Source organism: Coccinella septempunctata, chromosome 4 (genome assembly GCF_907165205.1).
Source record: "Coccinella septempunctata chromosome 4, icCocSept1.1, whole genome shotgun sequence".
NCBI classification, from domain to species: domain Eukaryota; kingdom Metazoa; phylum Arthropoda; class Insecta; order Coleoptera; family Coccinellidae; genus Coccinella; species Coccinella septempunctata.
In genome coordinates, this window is record NC_058192.1 from 2,837,710 (window position 1) to 2,857,872 (window position 20,163).

Here is a 20,163-nt window from a genome sequence, read left to right on the forward strand (position 1 = left end):
ACTCAATTTTCGAATGACCAACGGTACAAAGCCATCGTGAAATGATTTCTTACGTTCATCATCTCCATCGCCCACTCTTTCCTATACGTGTCTATTATTCCACAATAATACAAACGTGGATGATAAACGTTCCCACTTTCCACATATCGTTTCATCGGCCATAACTCCGTATTTCTTGTGCCAATTTCATTGAGAGAAGAGTTATTGCAACGAAAGATAAGGCCATTGTTTAAGGCATTCGACCTTGCGTTCATCTAGAACTATCTCACCGCGGTGAGGTTTAATCGCAAGCTTTGAATGTTTGAATTATTATTGTAGGTACTTATATTATTGCTTTTGCTGTCGAAGAACTTCCTGGTAATTCTCTCTCGACATGCAGGAACTCCGATCGACTTTCGATTGGAAACAGGCATGGCAAACGGAGGTGTTTCTTCACACGATTGGGAAAATGCTGAACGCTCCGCAGAAAGTTGACACATAAATCTTGCCAAATCGATTAGAATCAGCTCGTTCGATGAACTATTTCGAGGCACTTGCTCCCAGGATCATTTGATCCGTGGTTTAAGGAGAAAAAACTTCACTTTCGATCGAAATTGATGATTAAAGCTCGGCTGCTTTTTATTCATCATTGGAAATCTTCACATCTCAAACCGAAGACTGAATATACTGAAAATACATTTCTCATCAAAACATCCCCATCATGGCTGTTCTTGATGTTCATGAGACAAAATATACAAGGATTGTATGTACAGGTAGAAAGAGACTAGAAGAATATTAATTTTATACAGGAGAATGAGGCGATTTTGAAATATTTGATACATAGTTTTGATCGAACAATTGGAAATTTAATATCTCACCTACTACTTCAAAATATATGCGTGCATATGGGCTTCCATCTCAAATCCCGTTGAATACCTGGAACAAATCGAATAAATTATTAAAGTCACACAAAGTTTGTTGCATTTCACGGTGGTATGCAGGAATGCATGTCGTAAATAATAATGACATGAACGCACACGTTTATGTGTTCCTACATAACCGAAATTTGATTAGAATTTTATAATCGAATTCTGCCTGAGAAATACTTTCATGAGAGGACTTGGGTTTCTGTAATGGTTGTTATCGTATAATTTGAAATATACCCTAATTTTTAATAGCAATAGGTCATTCTTCATCAACTATTTCCAATTGGCTAAAGGCTAAATGACTCTAAGAATATCTGAGAATCCGTTTGTTATTTGACGAGTTATACATTCGATGAAACCTATATACAGTATCTATGGACGAATGTCAATTGGAATATGAAAAGAAATGAAAATAATAGTTATTTATACAGCAGGTGCGAGGGCCTCATTTAATCCATAGAAACAAGAGCAAGATGACGTTTATCCACTCCATGCTCATGTTACTTTATTTCACTGGGGAATTAAAATTTCTTTTATTTCTCCGAATAGGTAAACGTCAACTTACCCTTGTTGCTGTCGGTTCAATAATGTCTTTAGACGTCAAACGTCAAAATGGAATAAAATAAGTTTATCATTTATTCGTCAAATATGCATTCTGTCCTTAGTCACCTTTGTTTGAAGGAAATGAAATATAGGTATTTCTAGGTTTAATTACATTGTGTAATTTGATACATTTCATGCGGTGTCAGTTCAATATCATCGGAGATCTACGAGAAAGCAGCTTGTCTAGGGATTTTTGAACGGTCCAGTGCAACTGCCTCAGGCGTTCAGATAGCTACCTCCTGAGAATTAAATTCTACAGGTACGCAAAAGCCGAAGGCTTTCCAGAATTCGATAGAAATTCACATGTGAGATAGGGAGAAATCTCATTATGCCACCAAAAAAAAAAATTGACGGCTCACGCAGATACGAATGACAGTATCCACTGAGTTTACTCTCAACCTTTTCATCGACTTAGTTTTCATTTCATCCACCATGAAAAACTTCTTTTTTGTATATATGTATATCGAACTGAATGTCCCAAAAGACATTTCCAATAGTGAAGCAATCCTTCGTCCATGAAAATCCCACCCATATTGGAAATATCGAACTTCTTGAAATGCATCTCAATATTATGAGAACTATGCGAACATGATCAAGGCAAAACAGATGATTTAATAGCGATATTGTTCAATTCTCCGGGTCCAGAAGCTATAAATAAAATTGAATTATCGGTTTCGAATTACTTAATCGCATTTTCGTGTATCCCGTAACATTGGAACTGATGAATTGCTGCTAATGGAGCTGCACGAACGTGGTCGAGAGAAGGTTTATTAATTATTGTCAGCTGGGAGGATGAAGGAGTTATTGGCTCTGAGATATAAGGTGAGGAAGAATTCCGAACGGTCACTTTTAAATGCAGCTAATTAGTAGGAAATGGTTGATCTCTTTGAAGTTGAACAAACGTGTAGGCGTTGTGTTTCCTTCGCTAACAGCATTATTATCGCACGGCAAATTGCGATTGAGAAATTATGATGCTGGATCATCTGGATCTCGCAACAATCACCTCAAACCAGACGTGTATTATTCAGAAAAAATGGTACAGGAAAAAAGTGTTCTACTGTCAAAATATTTGTACAAGTCAAGGACTCACCCTGTATATTCGGTTTTGCGCTTTATAGCACTGAAAGGATTGAAGTAGGACCTTAATTACCTGATGCATTTTCCGATGGGTGGAAACCCTTACTACTTCACCATGCATACAGAAGATGCTTCCTTCATCTGAAAAATTTCCCACAGATAAGCCCCATTCCTCTGATCATCCCAATGAATCAGTCCTCTCGATTTCTCCGGCTTGTTACAATGAATCGGTTTCTCAGAATTTCTCCTCCAATCTTCGGAATAAGATCCCATTGCGTTTCTATTGCCTCGATAATCTTGATTATTCATACGATTTTGCTGCACCCAAATATGGAACAGATGCAGACTTCCCAGGAAGAAAATTAGCGCTCCATTGTGTTTATAATGGGAAATTATCCTCTTTTTATGGACAACGAGTCTTTTTCCCGATAGATAATTAGCTCATTATTTTAAATGTACGATGGATGCGAAATTATCCATTACTTTTGATTTCGTGCAGTCGTGTAGGTCTACGTAAGCTCAAGTTTTCACTTCGTGTCCTTATCGGAAAATGGATGTTTAATTTGGGCTAACTGTTTTCCTTATTGGGAAAGCTTAAGGACAAGAGATGATCTTTCAACTTCTACACAATCCTTATTAGTTGAAGTGAACACATTTTTATGTAGGATGATTTTTCTGGGGGATACGCGACTCGAAAGTTGACCTTCGAAAAGATGGGTTCAGTTAAAACTTCCTCAAGATCGAACGGTTGTACCGAAAAGAATGAAATTCTCAAATTTATCACTAGAAGAGTAGCTCTTTCAGAATATGTATCACATTCAGATCTGCGATAATTTTCCTGGAAGATGAACGACTCGAAATATGACCTTCGAAAAATTCCCAAAAAGTTGGGTTCAGTTAAAACTTCCTCAAGACCGAACGGTTGCACCGAGCTTGATTTTATACCAAGAAACGCTTTAAAGAGTGTCAAATATAAAATTATGCATATTATAATTCAACACTATTCACCTATTCCTCTCACCGTTTAAAGTGTGGAATTAAACTGCTTGTGTGGCAATAAGATACTCTCTACATTGAGTACACCTGCCTCAACTGCAGATCTCTGAATGAATGGAATATGGCTATTAAAAGCTGGTGCCACCACATCTCGCAATATGTAAATTGTTGAGGGCAGTGACATGGCATTGAAATTAACAGCTAGGTATAAGCTGTTTTCCCAAACGCTGCTTCGAATGCTGTGTGCATGTCTGTGTACTGTGAAGCTAATTACTTGGGTCGTTAACCAAACAAAGTTAAGGCCTTTGGAACTTCCTAGAATATTTTTATGGTGTAAGAGACACCCGATGGTTATCACAGAGCCACTGCAACATTAATTTTGCACGTACAACGGTTCAGTGGTGGTCGTTATTGTTCTCAGAATATTCCTTAGTGATTCGTGTGATTTTTTCACAAATCTATTCAGTAAATATCATCAGGTACGTTTATTTCTGTAGAATTAAAGCATCCTCTCTTCATTCTCTAATCGTTCGAGATTAAGAGTGTGTATGTATGAGGATAACTCACAATTTCATTAGTGATTTTTTGTAACCTTCTCACTTCCTGATTTCTTATATTAATGATCACGCCAACTATAATGATTCTTTTTCTCTGGCTATTATAAATTCATTTGAAAATGTTAGTTGTGTTTACAGATTGATGCAATCGTTTCATTTCCAGTTACTGCAAGAAATCTGGGGTGAACTTTCATTTTCTGGTGAATATCGTGGATAGTTTTTAACCGATATACGAGATATCATAATCAATGTAAGTATTGTTTAACCACCTTCCTAAATGGACAGAATATCAAAATGCTCAGCTTAAAAAAAATTCATAAGCGAAAACTTACCTAAAAGGAGGCCAGAAATACCATAACAGGGAAGAGGTTGATCTAGAAAGGAAGAATATCATTAGTTACAATTCATAAAAACCAAATTGAATGTTTTTTCCTTCAATATCATTCTTATCTTGCTCTTCAAATCGAATCAATCGCTTACTATCATAAATATTGTATATGAATTTGTGGTTATTAGGCCAATATTTTATGGCATCTAATATTCAATTCTTCGTGGTTTTCTTGCAAATCGATAGCAAGTTTTGTGATGAAGATTTAATCCAAAAAATTTGGTATAATAAACTGTCTGAAAGTTCCGATGGTTAAATGAGATCTCATGAACACTTGGAAAAAATTTCAATTTTGTGGTCTACCATGAACTGATCTTATTTCGGAACTTGAGTATCATCTCTGTCGAATCTTATTTGTGGAAATTTTCAGTATTCACTGAAGTTTATGTCTTAATGGCGTCTACAAAAAAAGATTCGTCATATTACTGATATTTTTTCCTTAATTCTAAAATGTTTCTTCAGTATAGTGCTTATCTGTATTCCATTAAGAATTCACAGTATTTCTTACTGATCTGTCCTCAATGAGATATGATAATTTAGAAATTTAGGACCTTGGTTTTCTCTGGTCTCTCATAATTTTTATTTCATCACGTCAATACTTAAATTCTATGACGTTTATCATACGAGTGACATTCAAAGCTCTCAATTTTCAGTCAAATAAGCATATTCCTCGTACTATATGGAAAAATCAACCTGAATTTGAATGAAAACATGTGTCGCAATTCCTTTACGCCATAGATTGTCCCAGTTTCATCAATTTCCATTTGATTTTCAACCCAACACGAATAAATTAGTGCTCAATTTCGATCATCAATCGATTTTTAGCAAGCTTTTCGAAGAAGATTTTGATGATATCGTGATTCTGAAACTCATGACAACCTGGCAAAATTTTGCATGCATTTGGCATGATTTTTTGACGTTAACTCAAACTCTCGTGAAGTTCGAGTACATATTTTAATACTCAATGGTTAAAACACAGAACATGCATTTTTGCATGTCGTCATTACATCAGTGATCTCTCAAGGAAGTTAGGAGCTGCATTTTCAAATAGAAACGAGTACATTCATTGCATTTATTGACAATATACAATAATGGAAATGTTGAAGATATACAGTTCATTTCTGTTGTCTAAATTGAATATTATGAAACGCTTTTTATAATAATAATAATACATATAGGTGTATCATTTTTTCCTCGACCTTATACATCATCCTTGGCGACATTTCCGCCAGTAGTTAGTCATATCAAAGAACTGTCGCGATTTAATAACGTTTCAACTGGATCCAGACGAGACAGGCCGTTATAATGAAACGATCAAAACGCAAAAAGTGGAGGATTAACAGCGCCAATACTTCCGTACTCCCAGTAATCACCTCATTAACCTGAAGAGAACAGAATATGATAATTATTTCAATATTCTCCAATACCTGAATCCAATGATTACTCGTATATAGATCCGCCTTGTTTATTCAGTAGTATGAAAAGGATTTTATCCACATCTTATGAGATAATTTTCGATCCTACTCTAAAATGCGTGAAAAAAAAGAAGGGTAAGATCCGGAGCAGACTATTCATATTGAATATTCATAGTATATTGAATATTGAAGTAATATTATCATTTTCATGAATGAAAGTTGCTAGTTGCACCATAAAACCCTTCCTGGGAACGTACACAATTAACTTGAGAATATTTTTCAGTTTGAATAATCAGCAGATTTCGACCATAGTGCATCTGGTTGTTATTGTTGCTATAATGAAACTATGCGTATTGGCACACGAAGAAAGATTTACGTTTCCACATCGATGATATATGGGAATCACTTCTATATGAAGAAATTCATTAATTAATTAGAGCATTAATAAACATGTAACCTTGAACATAGGTACCTAATATTACGTAAATAGTATCCAAGCGTTTTAAACCGTTAGGTCATTTTCGAACATCAATAAATTTGTATGTTGGTAAACATGCTGAGCTAGGATCAATCACCACTTAGTGGAAAGTGGTATGTGATAGGAAGATGTGTTGGCCAATGTATTTTTAATTTGGAGAGGAAAAAATTCAATTCTTTCTGAATAAATGGTCTTTTCGTCAACTTAGTTACATGTTGAAAATAACTTACATGGCTTTCCAGACACTTATCTGACATTTGGATAGTAATAGCATTAATAATTGTTAACTTTGGTTTTATCAAATCTATCATTTGTTGCCATGCCAGAATCTCTTTTTTTTTTTCGAAAAATCTCGAAGAAAGTAACTAATCGAGAGGTTTAAGTTTAAGGTTTTTATTGAAAACAATATGAAGCAGTTTCATACCTTTCGATCTTTCGTTTTTTATTTCGATAATACCTACTAGTCTTTAGTTCAGCAACGATTTTCTCGAAATTGGTTAGAGTAATTAAAAAATAACAAGGGTTCAAAAAGTTTGCGAACCAAACAAGGAATTCATTTCGATTTTCGTAATTTACCAGTAGCTGACATCAGGAATTAACGACACCGGAAAGAATATCACCCCGTAGATCTTTAGTAGCATCAGACATGTCCGATGATGAAGAACCTTCAGCGCAATGCACGTTAAAAATTTGAGCCAAATTTGTTGAGAACTCCAGAAACTATAAAGGAAAAACAAAATGAACACAAAACACCCTGTAACTTCGTAACTAAACGTTTGCGGACCTATGTTTATAAGAACTTTCTGCCTTAGAATTGCTCTGGGATTATAATCTTCGAATGATTGTATTGAATTTTGAAACACCCTGTACAGCCTCAATCACCCCGGTCGTCATTTGATTGAATTTTTTATTCAGTCCTATTGAGATGAACAATATCAATTCAAAAACAAATTTTCAGTTGATTCTATGGACAATTTCAGAAGTTATAGTACATCAAAAGCGGTGTTGTTTTCATTCGTTCGTTAACACGTAAAACACCCTGTATAACAGTCAATTTAGCCCCAAATTGGCCTAGTCGATCAACGAATACTTACAGGTTCAAAACTCCTAACCCAGATTCACCACACTCGAGGAAATCTTACTCGGCAACCGGAATTTCAAACTGGCCGTCTCCAGCATCCACCCGGACTCAGGAAGCGGCTGAGTTCCCTTGCCTTTCCCGACCGTGGGCAGGGACCTTCTGCTGCATTCGCGGCAGAGACGGGGATTGCACCGCTCCGGCATTGTTGGCAGAAGGCCAAAAGTTATAAATTTTAGGACTAGACTCGATTATCGATTAGGGTGCACGCCTCCTGAAATTCCCATTGAATCCAAGGAGCGCACTAGATCACTGTGACATATTTTCCAGACGGGACACCTTGAAGAGGCTATTTAGCAGAGCGAAGTCCTGGTATTGAGATGTTAAAACCGGAAAGAATACACGGAGAAACTTCGACGACGTTTCAAAAGCTATGGGGGTAGTTATAGTGGTTTCAATGGATTGTTGTAGAGAAGTGCTCGGAGAAATATGCAGATTCTTCTCCAGAAACTCCAGATTACTTCCGTTCCATGTATCTCCTTCTTGTTCGTTTAACCATCGAAATGACAGCATGAATATCGTCGAACTTGGGTATCTTTACAGACTGCACGAAGTTCAATGTAGCTTTGATGGTCGTCGAATTGTTTTGCGTTGATACAAGAAGTTCAACAGACGTAAATGATTATTCGAAAGATCGTAAAACTGATTCTTCAGTTACGGTTGTTTTTCACCTCTTTGTGGGAAAACTGAAGGGTTAGGAACTACACCGCGCAAAAAAATTAACGCATATTCTGAAAATATCAATTTTAATGAAAGTTAACTCTACATTGACTTTATAACTTATTTTTTATGTTCTCTCGGGAAGGTTTTGAACGAAACAAGACACATTAAATGGATGAAAAATTCAGGATTTCACCGAATCTTATGTGAAAGAAGAGAAATGAACAATTTTCAAAATACTGAAATGCTGATAAGTGATTTATTACTTGGTATTCCCACCCCTTGCGTTAATTACAGCTCAGCAACGACGGTTCATGCTCAAAATGAGTGATCTTAAAATGTTCTGATCTAATCCTTCCCAGATTTCTACGAGTTGGATTCCTAAGTCATTTAGAGTAGCTGGATGATTTTCCGAACTTCTCAGCCTTCTATTGAGGTTGTCCCAAACCTGCTCAATCGGATTGAGATCTGGACTTCTTGCTGGGCATTCCATTCGAGAGACTTCAACCTCTTCAAGGTACTCCTGAACGATGCGCGCACGATGGGGTCTGGCATTATCGTCCATAAAAATGAAATTTTCACCAATGTATGGGGCAAATGCCACTACATGCTCTTCAAGAATGTTCCTTATATACTTATCAGCATTCATAGCTCCATTATCAACGACCACTAGGTCTGTGCGAGCAGTCAAAGATATTCCACCCCATACCATAATCGATCCTCCCCCCAAACCAGTAGTATTCAGGAAATATCACTGAGCATATCTTTCATGTGGACGTCTGTATACAAGGGAACGTCGATCACAATGGTAGAGGCAGAATCTAGACTCATCTGTGAAGAGAACTCTTTCCCAATCGGCCTCTTCCCAATGGATATGCTCTCTCGCAAAATCCAAACGCGCCCTTCGATGGGCTGGGGTAAGAGCTGGGCCTCTTGCCGCGACACGAGGCCTTAAATCATATTCTCTGAGGCGATTTCTTATTGTCTGAGTGCTTATTTGCACCTCATGAGTTTGCTAAAGCTGAATTTGAAGGAGGCGAGCGGTTGCAAACCGTTGTCTCAACGAAGAAACTCTCAAGTTACGTTCTTGAATGGCAGTTGTTACCCGTGGTCTACCCTGTCCTGGTCTTCGGACATTCATACCTGTCTCCCTGAATCGCTGCAACATTCTGGACACACTTGTATGGGAAACTCCAAACCTTTCTGCAATTCTTGTGTATGTCCACCCTTCTTCTCGCAAAACTACCGCTTGGGCACATTCCTCTGGGGTCAAATTGCGTGTTTCGCGTTGCATAGCGATCGAGTGTAGAAAATCAAACGAAAGAAAAACTATTGATCACTAGAATTGATCGAGAACAACTGATTCTAGAATGGAGCCAATACATTCAACCTCCTTTGAAACTCTTTCAGTATTACAGAAAAGAATGAAAGGGGTTTGTGACCATTTCTCGGCAAGTGTATTGTTCTCTCCATTTGCTTTTATTCCCATAGAACCCAGGCTAAACAGACCTTCTTATTCTTGTCAAATTATTGAGTTTACCTACTTCGGCACACCCATATCATCTTAGGGTTCAGTACCAACTACTGTGTTCTGTTCAGATCAGCAAGTGTATAACCTTCATCTCCCCAAGGGTGGAATAAACCAGTCTATCCCCTTGGAACTTCTCTGTTTTAAATAAAATCGTGAGCCAATTTCAATGTTTAACGATGGAACACTTAAAGCATAACATACATGAACCTTCGAGTGACTTTTTTGTCGACGAATTGACAACAGATAGCAATCACACGAAGAAACTCGTAAAAGGTTGAGCTGAGTGAAATTTCGATTTCACTTATATTGAAGTACGAGCTCAAAAACATTCGAATTAGCGTCCATTCCGTTGTAGCCGTGAACATGAACGACTTAGGTACTTGACCAGTAGCCTATTGGTGGCCAACAGACTACCGGCACATCTATTCATTTGAGACGCATAAAAGAGAATAAAATCGCTTTAACTCTCGCAATGAATGCGCTACAATTCACCAGAGATTCAATTTCACCGCAGTAAACTGAATTTATGACGACCCCTCGAGATCGATAGGATACCAGGTAATGACATATTGAAAAATAGAAACTCCCAGGTTCGGCGCTAAAATCAGCAATAAAATGCACATAAAGCAATCTTCGAGTTTATAATAATTGATGATGGAGACGTCGTTGATTGACATAACATAAATCTACTTTCTAAGTAGGCTATAGTTCACGATTGTGTTTGTGTAAACCACGACATTCGTGAGATCTTTTCACCGATGTAATTAAGGAATCCATACAAGGACGAATATGCAGATAGGATCGATTCAGGTTGAGATTTCGGGCGTTTGTAGCTCGTTTGTCGATTTTTCTGTTCTAGAAAGCTTGGCCGAGATTCCTCAGATTGAAATTCCTCACAAGTTCGTGTGTAGGCAGAATACAAAAGCAATTTTTTCCGTATATGGATGAAATTTTCACAGAAAACTTTCCCCCATGGTTTTCAAAGCAGCACGATCAGAAGGGATGGATCAGCATCACCTTTGGGGCCATTCTTTCTGTTCCAAGACAACCAGTATACATAGAGGAGTCTTTCTCACCATGAAAATCGGTCCAAACACCAGGACATTGAGCTGGCTCAGATAGTGTGAGTCCACCTACGATCCAACTCAAAAGATTGATATTGCAGACACAAAATCCTCACAATATATGCTTTATACAGGGTGTGTCTTTGACTCGAACAAATATTTTAACAGAAGATTCTTGAGGTCAGAAGAAACATTTTTTTTTCTTTACCATTTTTTCAGATTCGGCTCTGTTTAAAAGATACAGGCTTCATTTTTAGTTCTATCTCACAAACGGCTTTATCGAATGAAATGAATTTCGGTATATATTTTTTCATTCATTTGGTGAATCTTTTTCGAACACAGAATATCACCCACGTTTTCCAGTTTTCTCATTATAACCATTACGTACCATAAAAGCACCAAAAATTCAAAGAACCCAACTCTTGAAACTAAGTTGAACTCTAACCAATGAATATTTGAACGTTTTGTGAAATAAAGTATTGGTACTCTCTTCAAAAGATCCACAAATGTTTAGTGTTATAGATTAAGCTAGTTATTCTGAAGGTTATTTTGTTTTTCCAGTGGTGGCATAGCTCAAACTTAAAATGGCTATATCTTTTCATCAGGATCGAATCGAAAAAAAAGGTATGGGAAAAAAGAGTTTCTTTTGACCTCAAGAATCTATCTTTGTAGTTTCATGTTCTTGGGAATGCAACTCGCAGAAATGAGGAAGCTTATTTATTCATTCACCATTTATGATTGATAATCTTCATCCAACTGATGTTTCCAACCCATTATCTACTTTTCGTCATCTTCTGGTAAAAACAACAAGATTTCATCCTAATGAACTATCCCGTACGAAAATAAATTGCATCAAATCCTGGAATATCATTTATATCATTGTATAAGCGGAGATACACACCAAGAGGTGGAACAATGAAATACCCTCTGGGCCGTACCTAGTAGATTACAATTCACACAACTAACGGTACCGCAGACGTCTCCGAAGGAACACAGCGGAGATTCATGAACTCAAATGGGAAAAGCGGAGATTCATGTGTAACAATACGACCAGTTTAGCAAAGAGCAATTTTTCTTAGCCGCGAATAGCGGACAATACCACCTGTCTCACATCAACAATAATTACAATCGCTCGTTGAATGGAAACACGATTTGATGTCATTCATTCCTTTCGGAAGACCCCCAACGACATTGTGGGAAATTTGTGTTTTTATAGCTGCTTGAAAACCTTGCTTCGCTGATGACAGGTCGAACGGTTCACTTGGTATTGGGTTGGGTGTCATAGAAGTTGGCTCTTCCTGAAAGGTCAGCCGGTTCTCAGCAGCTATTTTGGTTTGTGTTTGTGTATACTACGCAGACATACTGTGCTAGTATTTTTCCCTACAGATATACCAAGGAAAGAAAAGCGTTTACGAAAAAAAACGAAAGTTGAAGTTATAAGATACCTTGGACTCGAAGACTCTGGAAGAAATTAATGGTTCGTTACCAGAAATTGGCATCTATGTGCAACTTCAAAACATACTCTGCATCGTGATTGAATGAAGGCGAGAACTTTCATTAAGCAGCCACATGTTTCATGGTTCAAGATACAAGATTATAATGGTCAATTGACTTGTTCACATATTCTGGTTCGATAAAAATATTATGTCTAACAGGAGGCGTATAATTTGCTACTCACGTGCTATCAATTTATGGTCCGAAAGAAATGCACACAGACACAATAATAATTCTATTTTCCCAGGTTGCCGAGCACTTTCATGTGGTTGGAACACAGAGTTAGCGGTCATCGATGTACGTTGTGATTGTGACAGGAGCAAAGGCAGAAGTCTAGACATGTTTTTAATGGTGATGGGGTGGTTTTTTCGATTGGGGCCAACACAGGAGCATATCTACCTTTCCTACTGGGTGCCTCAGGAGGTTAGTGATGTTAATTCATACTCTTTTTAAAGTGTTGAAGACACAGAAGACGGAAATGTATTTACCAATCATGAGAAAGACTTCTGATGAATGAAATTTTCATGTGAGTATTAAGAAGATATGATATTTAAACTTTTCTTGAAAAATAGAGAATTTAAGAGCAAAATATGATCTGTTGGAGGAAAAATTCTGTTGATATTATTGGCATTTTAATAGCACAATCTCTCAGAACATTGCGAAGTTCAGAAAATGAAAGCATAGAATCTCAGCTTACTCACAATAACAAAATAAAATTTCGAAGTTAACTGATAATGAAGATAATTGATGTGTGGGCTATTTGAAGTTACTTTTGATCTTCAAAGCCCCAAGGCATATTCTACCTACATTTGAATCGTATTGAACGTTAGGAACACACTTCTTTCGCTCAAAATTAACATAATCGTCAGCCTGTCGATTTCACGCTAATGATGATTGAAGTGTGAAGGTGTACGTCTGTATCAAATATGACGTTTCCTTCTGTGAATTTGACGTGAACAGAAGCCACGGAGTGTTTGAAAAAAGTGGTAATAGCCTTGTTGTAATAGAATATATGAAATTCGAGCCGAAACATAGCTTTCCACCTGATTAAATTTGAGACAAATCAAAACAAGTAGTCGGAATGTGAATAAGAACTTGGGAATTCTTGTTTGATAACCACAAGAGCTGGGAAATCATAGAAGTGGAGTTTATAGGACCTACTCAAAGAGAGACATAGAGTTATTTTCATATTTAGGAAGCAGGTTTATTCTTTTCATCTTTTTTTAATCCAGTAGTTGAGGAGAAAAGGTCTGAAAGCAGATTGGTTTGGACAATGAGCTTAAGGTGAACGAATTTTTTGTAATTCCTCTGTTGAAATTAGTAAATATTGGCTATATTTTTCTCTCTGCTATTCTGCTATATTTCGAAGGGTTTTGGTGCAAATATTAACCCAAAATCGGTAAAATTTCCATTTGACCCATATCCCCAACTATCGATGTATTTCCGAGGAAGCCCAATTGGCGGGTCCATAAATAGAACATGCAAATTTCGGCATTTCCCTCAGCTAATAACTCAACTGCACGAATCCGTGTCTAGATCTTATCCGTTCGGTACTATGAGGCTGAAATCGAGGCTGAAACACCATAACACGAGATCACGCAACCTATTATCTCAGAATTTCATACTGTTGTCGGATTAAATGTCAGTCTTATATGAGGCGGTACGGCGATCGTGCAAAACCATATCGTACGAAGATCTGGCGAATGAATGAAGCCATGGGAAGTTTGCGAAACTGATTTCGGTGGTGGAACTTTCGCCGAAATTTGCTGGGAAATCCGAAAAAATTCATGCGATGAATTCGTGATTCTCGATATTTAATGCAGGAGAGCACACAGCCGCAATTAGCTCTGAAAAATTATAAGTCTGTCTGCACTTTTTTTTTCTTTTTCCTTTTTTTCTTTTTTTTTCTTTTTTTTTTTTCCTTTTTTGGTATTTTTGTAGATTCATTGCTGGTAACGGGATACAGCAATGAATGAATGAATGAATTTAATGCATTTTACATACGAGAAAACCTTTTTCAATCTTTCGCCACTGGAAACCTGTAGAACCTTCTCTCCATTTGCACAGATTGTAAAGTTTTCCTTGCGTTTTAATACTGAGTTGTTTGTTGCATATTAAAAAGAACACTTATGGTCTGATGAGCATTTGTTTCTTCCCGAGAGACAACCTACAGAGTGTTAGTGAATATTTGAATAGCTCTATTGTTTGAGGTATCTCTATATTCGTTTGAATTTTTCTCTTTGTGTGAAACTAATTTATCTCCTTCATTCTTTTCCCCTACATTTACCATTAATTTTTTCCGAATCGGCTCGATTTGAAAGATACAGGCTGTTGAAAAACCATAAAAAATGTTTTTTTCAGTTCTCTTTCACAAACGCTTTTATCGAATGAAATGAATTTCGGAATTTGGTTTTTCATTCATTTGATGAATCTTTTTCGAACACAAGATATCACCCACGTCTTCCAGTTTTCTCATTATGACCATTACGTACCATAAAAATACCAAAAATTCAAAGAATCCAACTTTTGAAACTAATGCTATCTGATGAATAATTGAAGGTTTTGTAAAATAAAAGTATTCCTCATATTTTCTCGTATAATGCGCCGTTTTGATGTTCAAAAATAAAAAATATCTGTGAAATTCGGAAAATTGGGTACTTTGGCTGAATGCATCTCTGTTCAAAAGATCTACAGATGTGTAGTGTCGTAGATCAAGTTTGTTATTCTGAAGGGAATTTTATTTGTCCATGAGTGGCATAGCTCATTATGAAAACTTGAAATGGCTATATCTTTTTATCAAGGTCGTATCGGAAAAAATGGCATAGAAAAAATGTGCTCTTTTAACCTCAAGAATCTACAATTCAAATATTTGTGCGAGTCAAAGACTATAGTGGGAATATCTCTAGTAATTACAAGAAAACTGCCTGTCGCTGTTTTTTCAAATTTTACTAATGTAAACTTTAATTGGAGCTAACTGATTCTCAAGATTGGACCAACATCTGTTGAGGTATTTGCAGCATTTTTTCAGTGACCAAATCACGATGTTTTCTATGAGAAACAGCCAATGATCTTAACTCAAACCGTGAGTTGGGGTTTGGTCTCAATACCGATGGCATTTCATGAATAACCAAACGTTCTTGATTAAAGAACAAAGATATTACCATGCTCCCAGCCAATCAACAAACTCCGTCTGTTCAAAGGGCCCTTTGTATACAACTAATGGACCGACAGATTTCCCAGAAAGACCACTCGGACAAGCAAATCAATCTCATGCAAAGCTGGCGAATAGTCATAAATGCCGTTCCTACAGAATCAACACATCCAAACGTAATTTCTATTTTCATTCCGCAAATAATGAAACGAAGCGATTTACTAAGGTTTTCAAAGTAATAATCCCTGAATTTATGTCACCTGAAATGACCCATTGTTGTAAAGCCTCACTCGTTCATATTCATGAGGTCCGACTCCTGCTCCTTTGTGCGAGTGGGCGCCTTTATTTCTTGTTTAATTGAATAATTGATTTGCAGCAGTGTGGTATATGACATTGGAGAGATATCTGGAATGGCGACTGTTTAACAATATGCAGGGAATTCGAATGGAATTTGGGATGCGGAAGGTAATCGAATATTGTCTTCGAGGTTGTGCGGAGGAGCGGTTGATCCGGCTCGGAGGACCAATGATATCAGTCTAGACGCGAAGGTACCATTCAAATTCTAACTCGTCTAAGATTCATTGTTGCGATCATCAAATGGTTCAGTTATACTATATTCCCAACAACATTTGTTTTTGGAGCGAATGAGGAGTAGGCATCGTTGAAACTATATCTAATTAATACATTTCTGCCGCATTCTGAAACGGTTCTAATGGAATGCCATTGAGTTTTAATCATCTGCTTGCATCCATTGGGAAACGCCTCGAAGCGCTGTCTCAAACCATAAAATTTCTTCAGTGGAGAACGCATCCTGTTTTTAACTCTACTTTTAATGCTCTCCAGAGAGAGAAATCGATTTCCTAGTTCAGTTTTTCTTCGAGAGAATCGTCAATTCTTCAAGACGATGTTTATACGATGTGAATATCTTCATACGAGCTTGTTTCTATTGATGAAAATCGTTTAGAAGTTGTGTTGAAATCTAGAAGAAAACATCAGATTGAACTCAAAAGAGTCTCGAGTAAAAAACAAATCGAATTTTCCTAGATATCAATTCAGGGAATGAAAAATCACTTTGAACATTACAAAAAGCAGGTGTTTCTGCATTTTGAAGGGTGTATAACAATGGGATATTGAACAATAATTGGACTACAAATAACCATCAGGAAACTACAAGTACGAACTGATAAGACCAGTGTTGATTAACCAAGCACAAAAATTATAGAAAATTATGCTAAGAACAATGAAAGAAAATAAGTATCAAAGCAATAATATATTATTATCGGTAAATCACATAACCTAATTAAATGTAGTTGATATATCCCCCTGAGACATTTTCCTGTTTTACCAAAGGTGACATAACTTCTACAACGTAACAGACGACATATGGAGAACAAATCTGGTTGTCAATATGACCGTTAGCTATTTCATAAGAATTTGAACTGAAGATAAGACGAAGTTGATCGCCCGATCTCCAATTAAGATCTCCTCAATTTGGATTAATTTACTGCCCATTGATCACTCGAACTTTCATATAAGGAACGTTTTCCAGAACGAGTATTCGCATTTGATTCGAGTACGAGCGAGTGAAACTCAAATTGAACTTTTCTCCTAATCGATGGGAATTCGAAGCCTATCTGCAAATGGGCGATAATGAGGTACAATTTGCACTATACGCCCATCATATAGAATGGAGATCGATTCAACAAATTGGAAAACTTAGGTCTCGCCTCTCTGAATGATTCAATAATACTTAATGGAATAGTAGGTACTTTTACTAAGGAAGTAAATGTTTTTGAACATTTGAGAACCTCTCTCATTTCCACGTTTCTGAAGCAGAAAATTCTTGATTTAACAACTGGATCAGATTAAAAGAAGATACCTCAAATAAGGACAATCATTTCATATCTATCTATGACTTATTTCAATATCCAGTAATGCTTTGGGGTTGGGCGGTGTAAAAATATAGAATGATCAGAATTATTGGAATAAATATAAGTGTATCTGACTTAAAACAGCCAATTCAACCACATCTGATCACGAGAACCACCTAGAGGACATCAATGAGTATCAGAAAATTATTTCCGATAAAATCGTGAATGGCAAATGCACAAAGAACAATAAACAAACTCGTGAGTATTACTGTCACGCCCTCAAAAATTAGATGATTACATTATTTTCGCATTAAACAATCGTATCGGCCATTTCATCTAGTTTTAGGCAGGTATTCCTCGATTCTGGAGAAGTTAACTTCGTTATTGGCGCAATATCTAGTCATGGATCTGGATCGAAAAAGTGGGTATCGCCCGAAGTAGGTAAAATTGATTGGCTCTTGTTGTTCGGATCTGAGCACTGTTATGCAAAACGATCTGCCTCATTCTAAAGTTCAAAGCGGGTTCGGATTTGTCGAGTTCGTGAAGATATTTGTACTTGTACACCTTGTACACTCGTGTACCTGTATAATTTCTAGTCCCAGAGTCATAAATCCTTACCATTCATGGTTTTTAGGAACCTCGCGTTCAATATTCTCTAGATTTCTTCGATAAAACAGAATTTCCAATTAATGAAGATGTCTCAAGAGATCGAAATGGTGGATTTCTTGATAAAGGAGCATGAAATATTCTGCAAAACATAGGAGCTTTCCTGGGTTTTCAAGTTGTAGAAGCCTCTGGTCGTTCTACGTTAAAATTCAAAAATTCTCTTTTGACATTTATGTTTACCAGGAGCCATTAACTAATTAGGTCATGCGTATTTCTCAATTAGACCAGTATGGGTATACCTTGGCGAATGCAGACCTGATGTGTGTGGGTTTAGAACAAGAATAATATTTCTGCATTCCGCAAAATCTACAGGTTCACAAATCTGACCTGAACTGGGGTATGTGAAGTATTCAAAGATATTCCATCGGTAGTTATTCACTCCTTTCGCTGTCACAAAGCTACCCAGTACTAAAACCACAGCATAACTCAAGAACTGGTCCAGGAAATTCTCAAGTTCAAGTTATGCTGATTCGAAAAGGAAACTATAAATCTTCAAATGGTAAACTGTTAACTTCGTTTGAAGAAGTTATTCAATCTCTTCCGATTTCATCCTGAAAAAACATTTTATAAGGGTGTTCTGCCTTTCTTACTCAAATTACAAGGGTTAAGCTGTCTATATGCAGAATGTTAAAATGGATGAGGAAAATACAAGGATATTTTTCATTGTTTTCCTTCGAAATAGAAGATGTCCTCCCCGAAAAACAAGAGTATTTATTGACAATATCTTCTCTACCTATATGTTATTCACCTCAAGCAATTCTTCAGATCAAAATCAAAGAGCTAAGAGAATTATACAGAACAATGTTGTGGAATTAGCTAAGATTTTCTCCCATGTTATCTGTCACTGATCTGGAAGCAGAATTAATTTGAATATCTAACCTTTAAAACTCACCACTGATTGCAAAACATCTCCACTAATTGATTACAGAATTCGCACCATACAATTTCATCCTCTTTAAAAATTACTCCAACTTTTCTAATTTCCCAACTGTATTGTTAACAAAACATTTCAGTTCCGGACAGGAAGTAGAGGAATTAATTGTAAAAGATGCTATATTAGACAATACCATCTGAAGAGTGCGATAACGTTATTCTCAGAATAATAATTAGCGAACAAATAAACTATTAATTACAAATGTATCAGGAGTTTTATGTTGCGTAATGATGATTTCATAATTATGAATAATGAGAGGAAGGAAAGCCAAGTCAATTGATAAAATTCACCTTTTTCTGCTTGACTAAATGATTCCGCGTTGTTTGTGCAACAAAACCAGTATTGTTCAATGTCTTTTCGATTAGTATAGACACCCGGTAGGGTTCAATAGGTTGATCCATAATTGCTTGAGTGAATTCGGAAAAAAAAAACATAAATTGTTCGATTGAAGATAACTATATTGAAGAAAACATTTTTTTACATTATTGACCATTCAAGCTTGTTATTGTTCTTCGATCCAATGATGTAGCCAATGTCAGGATATTTGTGTAAATAAGGTAGAAAAACATCTGTTTTTCATGACTAAAAAGCTTTCGACTTTAATGTATTTTCATCCGTTAATTATATTGATATTTTTTATTTCCGAGAACTGAAAGCTCGAAGGAACGTGTATTGTTTCAGATATTTCCGGCATATCCACTTATAATGCTGCCCATCGAAATATTTATTTTAAAACAGCATTTTACGGATTCCACTGTTTCATTCAATCGGTCCGCATTCCATCTTGGCGCTTGTATAAATAGACCTAAGTGGAAATGACTGAGTTTACAGCCCAACCTTTATTTACAGACAGAAATTGTTCTTCGCTTATATATTCGGATGTGGAGTGCTTTTCCTGTCCTGTTCTGAAAAACGTACAGGCGTCATCAGTCAACAGCTTGTCACTATAGAAAGCGTGGTGGATTTATTCGTCATACTACTATGTTCAGGCTGTGTTGGTTGAAAATCAATCTACAGCTTGTTCTTCCCATGATTTTTGTACGAAGCACTTGTCGATCAAGAATAATCTGTTTTCTTCGAAAAATTATTGATCAATTCGTGTTATGTTAAAATTGGCTTATTACTCAACTAACTAAAGAAGTCTATAGTCAGTTACTTCGAGGTTTTCTTCATTAGCTTAATCTAAATATATTCCATAGACAAAAATTCCAATTTCGCGAAAATTATTGAAATTT

General features: G+C 36.5%; 1 protein-coding gene across 2 annotated transcripts in view; it reads right to left on the minus strand.

The window, feature by feature from the left end:
- The window catches only part of LOC123310798 (putative uncharacterized protein DDB_G0277255), a 46,181-nt gene that overhangs the window by 22,007 nt on the left and 4,011 nt on the right, over positions 1-20,163 (minus strand). The window contains exons 1-3 of one of the 2 annotated variants that reach the window (XM_044894459.1): positions 7,514-7,649; positions 4,471-4,512; positions 858-915 (exon numbers count right to left, since the gene is read on the minus strand). The gene's annotated coding sequence lies outside the window, so the exon portion shown is untranslated. Of the gene's footprint in view, positions 1-857; positions 916-4,470; positions 4,513-7,513; positions 7,650-20,163 lie in introns of those variants that run through there. The other variant, XM_044894458.1, reaches the window with a different exon arrangement.